This window comes from Sciurus carolinensis, chromosome 14 (assembly GCF_902686445.1).
Source record: "Sciurus carolinensis chromosome 14, mSciCar1.2, whole genome shotgun sequence".
Lineage (NCBI taxonomy): Eukaryota > Metazoa > Chordata > Mammalia > Rodentia > Sciuridae > Sciurus > Sciurus carolinensis.
This window is the reverse complement of record NC_062226.1, coordinates 30,930,161-30,948,596: the sequence shown is the minus strand read 5'-3', so window position 1 is coordinate 30,948,596 and position 18,436 is coordinate 30,930,161. Positions and strand designations below refer to the sequence as shown.

The window sequence follows — 18,436 nt, the reverse complement described above, 5'->3', positions numbered from 1 at the left end:
TCCTTCCTGCTGTCCCTTCCTTGAGACTCTCCTGCACTCCCATGCATCAAGGGTCCTCTGCAAGTCTGTGCTCACAGAGCAGAGTCAACACCAGGTGTAAACACACATGCTGTTTTCCATTGTCCCTTTGGATTTTACTTATAACACAAACTCAAATATTAAAATCACTAAGACTTTCAAGATGGCAACAGCAATCCTTGAACCCTCCTGATTGTGAGGCCCTATGTGACTGCACAGGTCAAGCACCCATAAAGCCAGCAGAGAGCAGCACCCTAGACTGCCTGCCTACTGCGTGTTTCATGAGGTTGAAATACATTCCTATCTAAAAATGTTGTATTTTGGGGCCTTTGCTACATTTTGCTTCCTGACTGATGTCAACACTTTTCCTTCGCAAAACACATTGCCAGATCGCATAAACAAGAGAAATATCTTTCTATTTAGTTAACACTCCCATCAGCTGTGTATGACTATGTATGTTTTGAAGTTCTCATATGCATGTGTATGAAATATGCATATGAAATATATACGCATGTGGGAACTACAAAACATACATACCCTTGCTGTTGTCTCCATTGTGATGTTTCACTAGCACCTCTAACTTAAAATGCCCCAAACTCATTTCCCCTCCTATACCAAATGTAGATGCAAAACAACGAACATTTAATTAGCTTTAAACATGTACCAAACATTTTATATTCTTATCTAGTATTTATATCATATTCCCTACCATTTTCCAGATGAGGAAATGGAAGCTTAGAGAGTGTAAGCTGAAACATGATCACTGTATTTATGACCCCAAAGTCTATGTAATTAATCCCTTCTCTTTCCTCATCCTTTTTAGGATTGCAAGATAATTCCTAAAACAATGGCTGTGAAATGATTGTGAAAAGAAAGGTCCTTCTTTGATCTTGCAGCAAAGCAGTGTCTCCAATAAATCTAGGACCCTGGTGTCCTATCAGATCACTTTGGTATATGATCCCTACCATTGCCAACAGATATCCTAAAAACTATTGTGTTCAGCCCAGAAGTTTCTTAGAGAAGCAGCGGTCCTTTATCCCTTAGTGACCTCTTGTGGCAAACGGACTACCTGCTGTGAACCAACTTCCAGAGGATAAACAGCTTATCACTCACTGTTATGCCCAACCCTGGACCACAAAAAGGCTTCAGGGGAATCTGGCTAGGAAGTGGGATATGTGGTCTCACACACACACTGACGTGCCTGGAAACAGGCTTAGAGGAGGCCATCACTCATCATTCCAGAGTGAGCCAAGAATACATGTAAAAGCGTCACGTTTTCTGTTTCTTGGACTTGTCTTTGTATCTTTCCCCTCTTCCTTCTCCTCTCTTCATTTAGGTGAGGAGAGAATGCTGTATTGAAGCATAAATCAGACTGGAGAATTAAATAGTATTATAATAAGCTGAGGGACACAGCCATGTGTACAAGGATGTTAACTATAGTGTTGATTTTAACAGAATAAAACCTTCAAATATAAATATCAGTAGAAGCTTTTAAGTGATTGTATTAACATGTACACAATGTAATACTATAAAGGTATAAAATGTGTATATAATGGGGACAGGAGAGTTGAGGTAAAAAAATAAATTAGCTGTGGGTGTAGCTCAATGGTAGAACACCTGTCTGGCATATTTGAAGCCCTGGGTTCCATCCCCAGCACCATGAAAGCAAAAACCAAACAAACAAAGAAACCACATTACATGTTTTATTTGTTTGTTTGTTTTGTTTTGGTGAATTTCCATGCAAACAGAAGAGAAAATGACCAAAATGTCAGCAGTGGTAGTTATCTCTGAGTGGTGGTAATCAAAGATTTAACATTTTTTTCTCTGTATTTTTATGTTTCAGTGGTTCTCGGTGCCTTTAAAGTCTGTTATGCACCTCAATGCTAGACCAATTAAGTCAGAATTGTTCAGGGGGAGGCTTGGATGTTGGTAAAAATTCCTCCTGATGATTGTAATGTGCAATCAGGTTTGAGAACCAGTGTTATTTTGTTTGGCTTTACAATCAGTGTTCATTTTTACAAGTCAGGAAACCAGACAAAGTTATCTCAGTTTACCAATTTATTGTGCAATGTGCATGTGTGTATATAGGCAGTTGCAAACAAACAAAAACTGAAGCTAGCAAAAGAATCCAAAGGAAAACAAAGTGACCTAACTCATCATGGAATCTGAAGTCAGGAAAACCTGGTTTTGTTTCATTGTTCTAATTCCTCCTGGTTGTTAATGGGAGCAACTTACTTCATCTGTTTGAGAGTCAGTTTCTTCTCTAGTAAAGGCAGGCAGAGGTATCTGTCCCATAGAAGGGTGAGAATTACATATCACATGTGCTTAAGTTGTTAGTTATAAGAAGGATGCAGGAGAGAATAGAAAAGAAGACAGGTGAAATAAATGAGCATTGCAAGATAAAGCATGACCATCCAGCAGTTTAGTATTTTTTTGTTTTGTTTGTTTTTGTTTTTATTTCCCATGGATGTTTTCATTCTTATAACAAACACAGTGCTGAGGGCGTACCATCCACCAGGAGCCATTACAATGGATGGAGAAGACCTAAGGACAGTCTTGTTACCCTCAAGGACATCATTCTTGTAAAGGAAGGATGGGTTGAGACACATTGTTCAATGTGGTAAGTGCCCTAAGAAAGAGGCGCCTAAGGCAGCCAGGAGGCTGTATCTGGTGCCTCCTTTAGGGAAAGGCTGACACACCTATTAAACACACCCGCAGCAGCCTGGGGAAGCGCTGCCTCGCACTCTGTCCTCTAGGGGGCGCTCAAGGCTTTCTCCTCTGACGCCCTGGAAGGAATCTATTTCCAAAGGGTAAAGATAACAAAAGTCAGAGCTAGCCTCGGATAAATGCTTCCCACACTCAGAGACCTCTTCTTTTAGGTGTTTCCTCTTGAATTGTTTCCCTTGTTCCTTCCACACAGCTGGCACTGTAGGAGAATTTTGGGATCTCCTTCCTACTTGAAAAAATTGCTCTCTCCACTTAAAGGATTGGACAAAAATGAGAGTGACGCCTCATGGGCAGAAAAGGGATGCAAGTAGTGTAGTTATTCTAGCCTACCTCAGGAGGATAGATGACATAATGATTTGGGTTGGTTTTTTTTTTTTTTTTTTTTTGCAATAATTTGTCATCTGAGTGATGGTGTTTGCCAAGGCACTGAAAGAAGGTGGCAGATAACAAAAATCATTATGGAGGTACCTCGAAAAACCAAAATCAGAAACTCATATGATCCAACTGCACTATTCCTTGATATTTATTTTAAAAAATCCAAGTCAGAATACTTTAGAGATAACATGTATACCCGTATTTATCACAGCACAATTCATAATAACCAGGTTATGGATCAGTCTACCTGTCTGTCAAGAGATAACTGAATAAAGAAAATGTGGTATACATACAAAAATGGATCAGTCATGAAGAAGAATATTGAGTCATTTACAGGAAAATGAATGGAATTGAGAGCATCATGTTAAGTGAAGTGAGCCAGATTCAAAAAGGGAAGTGTCATGTTTTTCTCTCATATGTGGGCTCTAGTAGGGGAAACGAAAGGACATCATGAAAGTAGATGGGAGACTAACAGTAGAGAAGAAGGGAAGAGGGGGAGAGAGGAGGGGAGGGGGAGAGGAGGCATTGGGGAGTTAAACTGATCAAATTATATTATATGCTTGTACCAGTATGCCATAATGAAGCCCACCATTCTGTGTAATTAATTTGCACCAATAAAAAAAGAACTACAGCCAAGAGCACGCACACACACACACACACACACACACACACACACACACACATATATATATTCTTCTTTTTTTTTTTCTTTTTTTGGTAGTGAGGATTTAACCCAGGGGCTTTCTTTAGAACATGAAAAAACAAGTCATTCTAATGAATGAGGTGGAGATAATAACTGTAATAAGTAGGGCTGTGCATGTGATTCTCTTGGCAGAGAGTGGAATGAAGTCAGATGAATATGATGAAGTGAATGTCATTATGTGCCACATATTTTGTATATGTCTGTACATTAACTCAAGTGAATCCTCACAATATATTTTCCTTCCCAATATTTCCCATTTTATTCATAGAAGCCAGCCTACTTCACAATTCTTAAAATTTGTGATAGTTGTGAAGTCATTGCCTGTAAGGGATTATTCCCACCACAAATGGGGTCCATTCTTGACAATTGGTAAGTAAATAAGCCTAAGTTTGGCCTTGTGATGACCATCATTTATCAAACCCTCATCTCCAATCAAGTGTGAGTAAAGAGGGAAAAACTGTATTTGCATGATTTGGAAATTCCATGTGGTTAACACTTTTGTGTATTTTATTCACTTATTTTTAAAATTAATAGTTAAGGGCTGGGTCTATGGCTCAGTGGTAGAGTGCTTAGCATGTGCAAGGCCCTGGGTTCAATCCCCAGCAGCACAATAAACAATAACTAAAAATAAATTAATTAATGGTTAAAGTTACATGTATTTATCAAGTAAAGCAAACAAACAAACAGAAAGATGTTGGCAAGAGAGTTCAGAAACTTGTTACCCAGACCTATTTATCAAATTTTCTACAACCCACTGATCTGTCTAGATCCTTTTTTTCATGAATGTTTCATACTTTGGGCTCTGATTTGAAGTTCTAAGTTCCTTTTGAATCTTGCAAAAAAAAAAAAAAAACAGTTTAGAAAACAGTTTAGAAAACTCAGTTTAGAAATTTTCTAGAATTCATTATTTGTCATAGGAGCTATACTTCATTGGAAGATATTTTTCTGATTCCTAGACTGAATCCCTTCTTCTCTTTTATCTTTTTATCATCTATAAATGTTTCCATTTGCACAGTCTTAAAAAAGGAGGCCTAGGATAGTTTTTGATTGTCTTGCATGGAAAGTTAAGATGGAGTCTTGCAGAATTTGTATGATGTCCAAATGAAGGAACATATAACATTAATTTTATTTTAGACTTCCTTTGCCAGTTTAGAGCATCGAACTATCTAGATATAGGGTGGAAGGAGCCAGGTCCAAAAGTGGGTGTGGCTGGGAACTTCATTCATATATAATAGAACTTCAAATTGCTTGTTTACTTTTTAATTAGAAGTAGCTTGGCCCATGTCTTTATTCTTTGCTTGGCAAGATTGGGCCTGTTGGAGACCAGTGTTCGGAAACAACCTAATCCCAGTACATGAGAACTGAAGTTGCCATGAGACCAAAGAAAAGAGGCAGACAGATCCAAGATTGAGGACTTAAATGACAGAAGTGTGGTTGTGGACAGCAGAAGACCAGATGGATCCCTGCAATTTTGGTCAGAAGGAAAGACATATATATTGGTCAGAACAAAAGTGACTTCATTCTAGCCAGAAAGTACCTGGTGTATCTTAGGTAATATCAAAGATTCACACACATTTCTGATGACACTCTAATGGATTTTTCTATTTATAGTCTGCTGTGAAAATATGTGGGGAAAGCTAACTGTTGTTACTCAGGGGTAATCATGGTGATTAAGACTCATGTTAGCTGAAGTCATGTCAGGCTGAATCTATACAACCAGCCAGAGCAATGCCCCAGATATTTGCCAAGCATTTTTCTTTGTCAAAGGCATGATGACAGTAAGTGACACTGGAAGAACCTGTTTGGTACAACCTCCAGTATTGGGTAAATTGTCCCAGAGTGGTTTCGGGGTGGGTGTAGACATGTCCCCAGTCCATCTCTTGCTCCCCTCTTGCCTCCAATTCTAGCTCCAAAATAAGTGAGTGGGTTGTGCTGGGTTGCAGGCCTCTTCTGAGTTGTTCCTGCTAGTAACCTAGTTACAGCAGGTAGGAATGGCCATTTTTTCCAACACAGCCCCTTTGTGTCTTGCAGAAATCCCCCTAAGTCTCTGTCAAGTGACTCTTCCTTTTCCTAAGATTGCTAGCATAAATTCAGTGTTCTCTCTACTTTTCTATTCTGTGGTTGTTGCAACAGAGTCAATCTGGGTGTTTGAAGTAGAGATTAGATAAGAATGCTGATGTCAACCTGTGCCCAGATTTCTTTTTTTCTATACCTCGGTGGAGGATACAGAAACTTTCCACCTCCCTCATAGTTTCCCTTCACACTTAGAATAAAATGCCAGTTTCTTGCTGTAGTCTAAAAATCTTCCTTCTCCATTTCATCTCTGATCACTCTTCCTTTCTTGTTGCACTACAGCCACATGGTAATGCTCCTTCAACAGACAGAGCTTGTGTCCACCTCCGGACCTTGCGCCACTTGCTGTGCCTCTGCCTGGGATCCTCACTCCAGATTTTCACACAACCTACTTATTCATATCACTCACCACCCCTTCAGAAAAGCCTCCACCATTTCTTAGCAGAAACAGCCCCCACACCTTCCACACCCTTAAACAGTTTTGCTTTTTCTTACTGTGCTCATCACCATCTGAATCCATACCATTTTCCATCTGTACCTATTTTTAAAACTTGGGATTTTTTGGTAGAATATTAGCTCTATGAGATCTGGGACCCTCATCTGTCTTATTCCTTGCTTTATTCTTAAAACAGTGCAAGGAGCTCAATAAATTTCTGTTGAGTGAATAAACAAAAAAATGATTATCAATTTACATTTTTAAGAATTAAACTGAATTCTGGCTACAATCCCAGCAACAGGGATTCTATGGAATCTGGGAAAAGGAAAAAGTTTCCAATGCTCAGTATGAAGTTTGGGGTTTAGGGTACTGCTTCTACTTTAAGAAGATGATGCCTGAGACTGACCCTGGTGCAGAGATCACAGTCCTGGCACCTTGAATTATAAAGACTGGCCCTGCACACACCTTTCCACAACCCTAGGACTACATGTGACATTGAGTATATTAAACCTTCCTTTTGAATATGTTTGAAACTGGAATGCATCTTATGATTAGTGTACTATCAATTTATTTCATTTGCACACCCCCCACCCCACCAAAAAAAAAGTCTGTTGAGAAAAACTAGGAATAGGAATACTGTGGGTCTTTGATAACTGAGGGCAGCTTCAATTCAAAGACATAGTATATTTTCAAAATTCCTCATTAATATAATCTTAGATTCATAAAATGGAATAGTCAGGGGCATTAAAGATCAGATGATTCAATGGATTTTAAAAGCTTTTCCCACTGTTTTATTTTCCTTTTTTCTAAGCCTGGCCTTTTTGGAAGGAAATCTTTAGAGAAACTATGAACAAACCAACAGATAATAGCACAGTGGAGCGACAGGTAACCCAGAGCACTCACTTCTCCTGTCTGCTGACCTGAACTTTTAGGAGAGCTGCCAAAGAATAATTTAACTTAATGAAAAGATGCAAGTCAGTTCTTTCATCTTTAGTCGGTGCAAAAACCACCATATAAAAGTCTGATTAAATAACAACTTTGTGAGATATAATTGGCATAATAAACTGCATATGCATGTGAAGTATAAAACTTGGTAGGTTTTGACACATGTATACACTTATGAAACCATCATGGGCATATTAATTATCTTTAAACATTTCCTAACATACCCTTATAAACCCTTTCTCCCTGCCTTGCCCCACCCCATCCTCATCTCCAGGCAACACTGATTGGCATCCTGTCTTTGTAGTAGTTTGTTCACAGTTTCTAGACTGTTATATAAATGACATCATACTAGACCTAACCTTTAAAAAAAATCTGTCTTCTCTCATTGAGCATAATTATTTTGAGGTTTATCGATATTGTTGCACATGGCAGCAATTCATTCCTTTTCATTGCCAAGTATTCTCGCATTGTATGACTAGTTTTCAATCTGTTTATCCATTTTCTGCTGATGGAAACTAGAATGGTGTCCAGATTGAAGCTATTACAAATAAAGCTTTATGACTATTCACACGTAAGTCTTCATATGGACATATATTTTCAATTGGGGGGGGCATATAACTAGGAGTTGGATGGTTGGATCTGATCAAATGATAGAAGTGTAGTTCACTTTTTCAAGAAACAGCCTATTGTCTTGCAAAGTGGCTGCACTACTTTACAATTCCTACCAGTGGAATTGTACAATTCCACACTGGGTACAAATGAAGTTGATCCACAGCCTCAACAACACTCAGCATAGTTTTTAAAAATGTGAACTATTCTGTGGGTGTATGGTTCTCTCTCATTGTAGTTCATTTGTATTTCCCTAGTGACTAATGCTATAGAGCATCTTTTCATGTCCTTACTTGCCATCTTCTGTGGTGAAGTATCTGTAACCACAACTTCTGTTTTTCAATTGCCTCAGTCTCTTCCCCTTGTAAAGATTCTGTAGCAATGAGAATGTTTTGAGGAATTGTATGCTCTGTCCTAAAATGTTGTTGACAAAGCTACTTAATAAACAGCAATAGTGGTTGGAAATAAAAATCTATATTAATCTAACAGGGAACTACCTAAATAAGCTGATATTTCTGGCATAGAGACTTATTCAGACTTGCAGATGTGACAGTGAATGGAAGAAATAACAATGTATAACTAAGTGACATTGGGAGAGGTTAGTAGAGACCCTGAAAGATTTTGAGTAATTTTGTTCCATTCAAAGTTTCTCTTCCTGTACTGTTTATTTCACATCCAACTCTTCAGAAGGAGTTTCCTCACCACCAAAGTATTTTTTTCATAATTATGAATAAATTCTGTGCTGTTTTATAGCAAATATGTTAATGAGATGGTAGCTCAGCAGTGGAATCTAACTATAGGCTACTCCTTGTGGCAAATTTGCCAGGAATTTTTAGTAGTAAGGTTCATGATGAGAAATCCATGCGTGGGAAGAAGAAAGTTCATACGGATGCCTGTGTCAGTGTACAGCAAACTTTGTGTTAGAAAGAAGGACCTTATTTACATAAACATGCAGTTATAAGCCTACAGTTTGTTTCTCTACCAGCAGGTGTGGCGGAGTGAGGACACCATCCTCGACTGTTGTGTCAGGAGAATCTTGTCATGAAGTGGAATGGGCATAACCCCTGGAAAAGGACAGCTGGGCTTGGTCAAAGAGGAATAGCATTCGAGGCAAAGATGAAGATGGGCAAGGCACTCAGGTAAGAGGGAAGGGGAGTCGGAGAACTCCCAGCCAGCTCTTCCCCCATTTCCACCTCAGCCCCTGGTGGAGGAGGCATTTCCACCAGTCCCAGAGCTGCCTTCCTTCCTTCCTTCCAGAGAGAGGAGGAGTTGGTTAATCAAGTGCTCAAAGCTCAGTGTAATTACCAGCCACGTTTTACCAGAGGGTAGAGTCTCTAAGCTGATGGTCCCTTTTTACAGCCCAGTGGGACAGAGAACACCCAATCTCTGCTTATGCGCTATGTGTGTATGTTGCATCTGGTCTGTTCTGGACTCTTCCGTTACCCAGGACAGAAATGATAGAAGTAGATCCCTGCACTGGGAGAAATTGTGGTGTTTACTTATCAGTTTTAAAAAAGATTTTTATTTTCCATGTGGTTATTGTTCTTATGTGCATATTCCTCAATTTGGAATCCCTGAAGAGATGTGAGTAGTAGAATTTCAGTTCTTAAACAAAAAGCTCAGTGGTAGAGCACTTATCTAGCAAGTGTGAGGCCCTGGGTTGAATCTTAAATATAGCAAAAAACAAAAACAAGAACCAGAAAAACCCAAACCCTGACACTCCCATAATTAATCCTAAATAAGATTTTTTTTAATCCAAAAAGAGCTTTGAAAAAGTGTCTAAAATTGCATCTAAGTCAGAAGGATGGAAATTAGGGTCAAGGTGACTGAAATTCATTGAATAAGTAGAAAATGGAATAGGCTACCTTTGTTGCAGCATCTGTGGGTGATCATTTAACATTTTCTCCCACCATTGGGCTAGGTTGATATCCTTATAGAAATAGAAATCAGAACCAAATGATAGAGCTTACTCATGAAAACATCTTTGAGTTTCTGGGTATAAGTAGCATTCATTTGAGGATCAGGTACCAAAACAATGAAATGATTAGAAAGAGGACCATTGTTTTTACCCTTTCCTACAACCCAGTAAATGACCTGTCAAATAGATATTACCAGTATTCACCAAAATCTGCTTCGCTCCACTTTCATACATACAGAAGATCTCTCTGCGTTTTTGGTCCTCTTGCCCTTAAGCAGAACTATGGTGTTTAGTTCTGACCATTTGCATTCTGAAGCAAAGAGTTGGTGAGTAACCATTACACTATCTCTTTTAGCCCTGCTTGGTTGACCAGGGAGGTTTCCTGCTTCTGATGAGATAGCTGTAGACAGGAATCTCCCTTAGCCTAAATTGCTGAGTTATTACATGGAAAACAGTTACCCTGGAGAATTTTCTTTATTAGATGTTGTGGAAGCAAGAAATAAACTTTGGCATCTGACCTTGCTGTACCATAGTCTATCCTAGCCTGGAAAAGTGGCAGTTGGGGAAGCATTGAAAAATAGTCCCCAGTGCACAGGCACTAGTGTTCTCAAAAGAGCTTCCTTAAGCAGGAGTGAGAGAGGGGCCCTTTAGAGTGACTTGGCAGGTAGTATGGAGCCAGAGCAAGAGAGGAAAGATAAAATAGATGCTTGTTTAACAGTTGTAGCTAGTAAGCTTCTTTAAGAGTGCAGATTCCCATCTAACTGGGACTTTGGGGGTTCACATGCTGCATGACAACAAGGTAAATCATCTTTGAACAAGTAAAGTTGTTTGAGAGTCAACTGTTTTTTAAAGTACATGTTTGTGCCCCACCTCCCACACACACAGTTTGCAGGACTGTAGAGGAAATTTGCGGTAACTTAAAAAGTTTCAATGCTTAGGGGTAACTTACAGACAGCACATGGTGACACTGACATCCTGTGATTTACCTCACTGTCCTAACTCTCCCACTTGGCACCAGGGTTCTGAAAGGAAGAAAGCATGTCTTATTCACTCACCTTTGTGTCTCCATCACTCAGCACAGCACCTGTCATCCCATAGACACTCAATAAACACAATTGATGTATGAGATTGGACACTGGCTGCATTTCATGGAACAAAAATTAATTTCTCCTAAAGGAGACCGGAGGTGCAATTCTGAATTTTAATGTATGTCTGCCTTAGCTTGAGGATTAATGTTTTAAGTGTGACAATGAGGAATTAGTTTAACTGAAATAGTTCTTTTCTTCCTGCTGTGTCATCTGGTAAAATGAATGATAATGTGATTCTAATCTCCTCAGAGCCTTTTCTGTTTCAAATATGGGAGTTGTTTCTGCAGATTAGGGCATTTCAGCCAACGGTTAGGCTATATTAAAGAAGAAGAAAGCTTGAGTCAATTGAATGCATGCCGCTAACAGGATTTAGGCATTCATTAAGATAGAGATAAACTGCTAAATTTAAACTTACTTAAGATTAACTTGTTTGATATATTTCCTTTCAGAATAAAACACGAACTATATAACTTTTAACATGACATGGGCACATGCAATTTTTAAATAAGTTTTAAAATGTAGATGCTGCTGTGGTTTGGATCTTAAATGCTCCCTAAAGGTCCAAGTGCTGAATGCTTGGTTGCTAGGCTGTGGCACTATTGGGAGATGGTAGAACTGTTAGTGGTGAGGTCTAGTGGAAGGAAGTTAGGCCACTGAGGGTATGCCCTTGAAGGAGGTGCTAGGCCCTGAGCCTCTTCCATTTTCTTTTTCACTTTTTAGCCATCACGAGGTGACCATCCTCCTCTATCATGTACTCCCACCATGATGTACTTACTGTGCCACCACTGGCCCAAAGCAACATGGTTGAATCACCATAGATTGAAACCATGAGCCAAAGTAAACCTTTCTACCTTTTAAGTTGATTATCTCATGTATCTCATCCCAGTGACAGAAAGCTGACATGATTTTTCCTTTTCTTGCTCAAGATGGCCATACTCCACATGTACATTCCAGAAGATGCTGGAATCCTCCTTCTTGATGGTGAACCCCATGGGAAGGGAGGTAGATAGAAACCAAACTTTTGCAGAACCCAGCTAACTATAAATTTTGGATAGAGGAGTTTGGTTGAGGACAAAAGGAATTGCAGAGGCATGTTGCTAGAATGAAATCTACACAGACTGGGTGGTGTGAAAACTGGCATATCAGCAATGTCTTGCCTGCTTGGGTAAAACTAGAAAAGGTAATCCTACTTCTGCAAGTAACGTGCCTAAAAGGAAATGCTTTGGAAAACCCTGATTCTGTGTATTTCTTTTCAGGGAAATTAAAGTACTGACTGAAGTTCACACACACACACACACACAAAAAAAAAAAAAAAAAAAAAAAAACAAACACACACGATGTGGAATTTGATACAGCTGTTTGCTTCAATATTGATAACTGATTTTGTTGTCTCTTAAATAGAAACATGTAGACTGCATTCTTTTTATTGGTGTTTGAAAAGAAAAGTGGTGAGAATACTATAATGCAACTGGAGAATACCAATGTGGAAGGATCAATCTCATCTACCTTAGGTACAGTCCTTATTTAGGAGAATTTATTTAATTGGCAACCTAATTTGGGTGAAGAGGCATTTTAATTGAATTGATTACCGTGGGATTTTCACATGTACTATGATGCACTGTGAGTTACAGCAACACATGATGTAAAATTGGGTAATTTTAAGTCATATGAATCCTTTGTATATATGTTTTTTATCCCAACTATAATGGAATTTACTGAGAAATGCTATTAATTGGAGTCATTTTTTTGGTTGGATATTATTGGAAAACCTTTTGGGCTATGTTAATAATGATTAGAAATTTCATAGTACTAAAGGGGAATAAAGTACAAATATTACAGATGCAGTGGTGATGTGCTGTGGCTTGCATGTCACTGCAGTAACTAAACTGCAGCTTTGTTCTGAATCATCACTCTCTAGTGGATGGGAATCTATGGTTTAGAATAACAGATTTTCTTGGCCTTTTTCCTGGCAACATACAGAAAAATATGAAAGAATGTACTTATCCCCTCAAAAGCACTTATATTAACAATTGGGGGATAAAAACAGATAAAAATCAAGAAGCAAATGATGAATTTATCAAAAAGACCCAAGGAACAGATGGCCTAAGTATGTGAGGAACAGGATAGCTTTTAAGGTGTCAGAAAGATGGAAGAGGACAAAGATGTCTTGTGAAGCAGTCTCTGCATCTGTCATCTGTGCTTGGTGTCTCACACTCTCTTATGTAATATGTCTTCCACGTATACCCCACTGTCACAGAATCTTTATAGGACCAGTCTATGGAGAATTCAAAGGATCTAAACTATGGATATCAATGCTCTGGAAAAATGATTCATTAACTTGCTAGGACCTGGCTTTCCATTGCATTTAGAATAAAATTCAGACACCTCCACCACCAGGCCTGCTGTGATCTGGCCCTGCAAGTCTGACTTCATGTCTTCCCACCCATTCTCGTACTTCAAGTTCTAGCTACACTGCCTTTCTTTCCCTTCCTTCGACCTTCTACACTGGTTCTTATTGCAAGGCCCTTGGACTATTAGGAATGTTTTCCCCTTAGCTAAACCTTTCCATATAATTCAGTTCTGAGCTAAATTTGAATCTCTTTTAGGAGACTTTGTACCCTATCTAAAGAGGCCTACCCCTTTCCTACTCCCACCACACTGCCCACATCCTTCACAGCTCTTAACATTACCTGAAATTCTCTTATTTGTTATTTTGATTTTTCCGCTCCACCTCCCCCTATAGAACAAAAGCTCCGCAGGGTCAGGGGTCTTTGGTTTCATTCATGGCTCTATCTCCAGCACCTAGAACAGTACCTGACATAGTAAGCAATGAATGAATGAATGAATGAGGCCGAGTACAGGGACCCACAGTAAAACAGTCTGGAAAAAAAAAAAAAAGAATACTGAGCAAAGAGAAATAGGGTGAGAAAGGAAAACTAGAAAGAAGAACAAAGAGTAAGATCCAGGTAGTGAGAACTGGTTCCTGTGTACCTTTTTTGGAGTTTTTTTAACATGCATTCAAGGCAGAAGGAATGTGATGTGTTATAGTACCACGTATGGCTACTTTTCACCTTGTTATTATGGTTTTGTTTTCAATGTGTGTGTTGGGGGTAGGTCCTTGTCTGTGTGTTTCTCTCAGGAAAGCCTGGGTTTCCTTCTGTGGGTATTCCTGCATCTTCCTGGTATTGCCAGAGGAAATCTTCTAGACATGTAGGGACTTTAGGCCAAGAGGCATGAAAGAATGAAGGAATGACCCAATGTTGCACTAAGTTGGTATCAGCGAGGCGTGAGGTGGTCTGAGTGGCCCCAAATTTGTTTTTATCAAGAGAAAGAATCAAGCCCTGGCACTGCTGTGGCCTGTGACCATGGTTGCTTGTACATTCAGCAGTCTGTATTTTTAAATGGCTGCCTGAGGACCCTACCCTGTGTGTAGGTGGGTGGGTGGGGGGTACATGCTATTTGCCACATCAGAAAAATTCATCCATAGAAAAGGGAATGACAGAGTCTTTTCAGAAAGCTTCAGAGGATGGCCTGCTTTTATTTTGACTTTCCTATCTATGCAATACACTCAGTCAAAATAAGAAATTTCTTGGGCCTGAGTATATTTATATTCTGAAAGGCAGGTGAGATCATTATAGACCTCCACCCTCCTGATAACTTATGTTCCTTGGTGTAGAAAGGGACTCAGCTTTCCTCTAGCCTCTTGTTTGGGACTAAATGAACTTCAACTTCAGTATAAAGCTTTCAGATGCCTGAATCAAAAATTAGATTCTAGGAATAAGGGACAAAATGGAGGAGGATCTAGAAGTGAGTGGGGAAATGTCTAAGAACGGTTTGCTAAGATCAACAGGAGAAAACATCTTGGGGTGTAGGCAAAGAAAATAGACAAGGAAAGGTGACCTGAGTCACCCAGAGTGGAAGAGTCAGACAGGGAATGTTTGCATGCAATGGACAATTGAATCAGAGCAAAAATATAAATCAGCATGGATTCTCTGTCTTGGGCCTGTCTGGCTTAGAGAGCCTCTCCTGACATTGGTCAAAACCTCTCAGGAAGAGACCCAATTGCCAATGTAACAAACTCTGATGAGTATGTCACAGATGGTTCAGTTTTTAAATCTATGGGTGAACCAATTACTGGGGGAAGAGGAATGAAGAAGTGGAATCTGAACATTGTAAGAAGCCATCTCGTAACTCTAATCACTTTGAACATTGCTGGGGTAAATGACAGCTCACTAAAACAACAGAACACATACATCAAGATTAACTTAACAATGGCTTTCTACCAATTTAGTGAACAGATATTATTTAGGTTATTATCAGATTTTATATCAGACTTTGACCACAATAGTGTGGTTAAGAAAAAAGTACATGTGCAGGAGTCCAGGCCATAGCTGGGACTGCCCGGCTGCCAGGGGCTGTGTGAACCTTCTTGTAACTGCTGCCTAGGAAGCCAGTCTACAGCCAACATGTCCAGCAGAGACAACAAGCAGCTATCCAACAACCTGCTGCAGTTACAGAGTCTGATCAAGCTGGACTTACTGGACTACATTGATGAGGAGTTTAGCAGTATAATCATTATAAATCCAATGTGGTACAACCAAATAAACCCAGGAGAGCTGGAGCTGATGATGTTTATGGCACAGATTGGCTGCTGCTACCCAGGACATCTAAGTGACTTTCCTCCAGAGCTGAAAGGTCTTCTCTCCTACCATCATACTGTCTTGGATCCAGATCTTCAAATGACATTTTGCAAAGTTTTGATCTTGCTGAGAAATAAGAATCTCATCAATCCATCAAGTTTACTGGAATCTTTCTTTGAACTTTTGTGTTGCCATGATAAGCTTCTGCGAAAGACTTTATACACAAATATTGTAACTGATCTCAAGAATATAAATGCAAAACATAAGAACAATAAAGTGAATATAGTTTTGCAGAATTTTATGAGTACCATGTTTAGAGACAGCAATGCAACTTCAGCCAAGATATCTTTGGACATGATGATAGAACTCTACAGAAGGAACATCTGGAATGATGCCACAACTGTTAAAATTATCACAATACATTTTTTGCTGCTTTGACATTTTTCCTTGGGAAAGATGAAGGTGAGAAACAGGACAGTGACTCAGAATCTGAGGGTGAACGTCCCACAGCAAGAGACCTGCTAGTGCACTATGCCACAGGGAAGAAGAGCTCCAAGAACAAGACAAGGCTGGAAAAAGCAATGAAAATACTCAAGAAATGAAGAAGAAGAAGGAGGAAGAGGAGGAGGAGGAGGAGGAGGAGGAGGAGGAGGAGGAGGAGGAGGAGGAGGAGGAGGAGGAGAAGGAGGAGGAGAAGGAGGAGAAGGAGGAGAAGCAGGAGAAGAAAGAGGAGGAGGAGGAGGAGAAGGAGGAGGAACAGGAGAAGGAGGAAGAGGAGGAGGAGGAGGAGAAGGAGGAGAAGGAGAAGGAGAAGAAGGAGAAGGAGGAGAAAGAAGAAGAAGAAGAAGGAGAAGGAGGAGGAGGAGGAGGAGGAGGAGGAGGAGGAGGAGGAGAAAAAAGCCAGAGATGTTTAACTTTTTAGCTATTCACTTGATTCATGATCCCCAAGAGTTTGCAGGAAAATACTAAAGCAGCTAGAGAGCTCTAAGGAAAGACTTGAAGTGAAGATGATCCTCATGAATCCCATCTCCAGACTGGTGGGAATTCATGAGCTTTTTCTCTTCAACTCTTATCCCTGTGTGCAAAGGTTTCAGCAGCCTCACCAGAGAGAAGTTAAAAAAAAAAAAAAAGGTCCTTCTGTTTGCTGCCCAAACCTCTCATCACTGAGTACCCCCAGAGAGCATTCAGTCATTGCTCATGACTGTGGCCAAGAACTGTATTACTGACAAGAACTCTGGGGAAGCTATGGCAGTAGGAATCAATGCTGTAAGGGAGATAACAGCTCGATGTTCCCTAGCTATAACTGAAGAACTCCTCCCAGACCTGGACATAAGACACAAAAGATAAGAATGTAATGATGTCTGCTAGAACTCTGTGTCAGCTCTTCCAAACACGGAACCCTCGGATGTTGCAGAAGAAATTCCGGCGTAAACCTACAGAAGCCTCTGTTGAAGTGAGAGTTCAAGAATATGGTAAATTGGATGCTGAAGATTACATTCCAGGAGCAGAGGTTCTAGAAATTGAGAAAGAAGAGAAAACTGAAAATGGTGAAGATGGATGGGAAAGTACCACTCTCAGTGAGGAGGATGCTGATGGTGAATGGGTTGATGTGCACCACTCTGCTGAAGAACAAGAAATTTCCAAAAAGCTGAACACCACCATGCTCATCGAGGAGAGGAAAGCCAAAGCTGCAGTTGAGTTGACGCTGTCCTTGGGAAAGCCCCAAAACCAAAATACAAAGGGCTGGGGAGATAGCTCAGTAGGTAGAGTGCTTGCCTCACAAGCACAAGGCCCTGGGTTCAACCCCCAGCACCACAAAAACAAAAAAGAAAATACATTCATGACAGTGATGAGGAGCCCAGGGGTGAATTACTTTCTCTTTGGAACACTGGATGCCTTCATAAAAAGCCAAAGTCTGACAAGGAGACAAGGCTAGCAACTGCTATGGCTAAAAAGACAGACTGAAAGGAATTTGTGAGGAAAAAAAACCAAAATGAATCCATTTTCTAGTTCCACAAATAAAGAGAAGAAAAAGCGGAACTTCATGGTGATGCAATGTAGCCAGAATGTCCAGTCAAAAAGCAAGTGTTTCTTCCCAGAAAAGCAGCTGGTGCTACCAGATGCACTTTTGAAAAAGAGGCAAAGGATGAAGTAACTTCCAAGCAAGTTTTCCATTTCAAGGAGAATGACAAGCTTGTGTCATTACTATGAAAAGTAGTGAATCATGAATGTGTGCTTAGATTAAAAAGTCCAGAAGTACCATATCACAACAACCACAGTAAACTTGGTGGCAGTTTGGTGTTTTTAATTTGGTGATGGGTAATGGTGGGCATGTTTAAAATGTAAATAGTAGTGATATTATAAAATCATTTTCATTTAAACATTCATGCAAAGAAAAGTAATTGAGTGTCTAATAACTGTCATTCTAGAATTAAAATTGAATGAGCCACAGCCCCTTCATTCAAGGCATTCACAGATATTGGGGGAAAGGGAGGCAGGTGTTTATATGTGTGTTTACAGTGCAGTGTATACAGTTCTCTTGCAGAGATAGGTTCATATTTCTGTGGGGTCACTGAGACCTTATGGACTAACTCTGCAAGGATGGGAGTTACATATTCTCTTAAAACAGGACAATGTTATAAGAGTAAGAGGTTCTTACTTGTAAATAGGCTTATTTGTTAAAACAGGTCTCTGATGTATAGACGTTGGATAGGCAATTTAGCTCTTTTAGTCTGTCTAAAAGAAATATTTTTTAATGCTATGTAAAGGATTTTTTCTCAGACCTCATTTTTTAAAATTGCCTTAAGTATAAATAGTAACTGGAAATGTCTTTGGTTCATCATTGGATCTGTCGGCTCTTCATGTTGGTTTCCTCTGCCTCCTTGGATACTATCATATTTTCAA

General features: G+C 39.7%; 1 pseudogene; it reads left to right on the top strand.

The window, feature by feature from the left end:
- The first annotated feature begins 15,358 nt into the window (after positions 1-15,358).
- On the top strand, positions 15,359-17,687 carry LOC124964991 (protein SDA1 homolog; annotated as a pseudogene).
- The last annotated feature ends 749 nt before the right edge of the window (positions 17,688-18,436 follow it).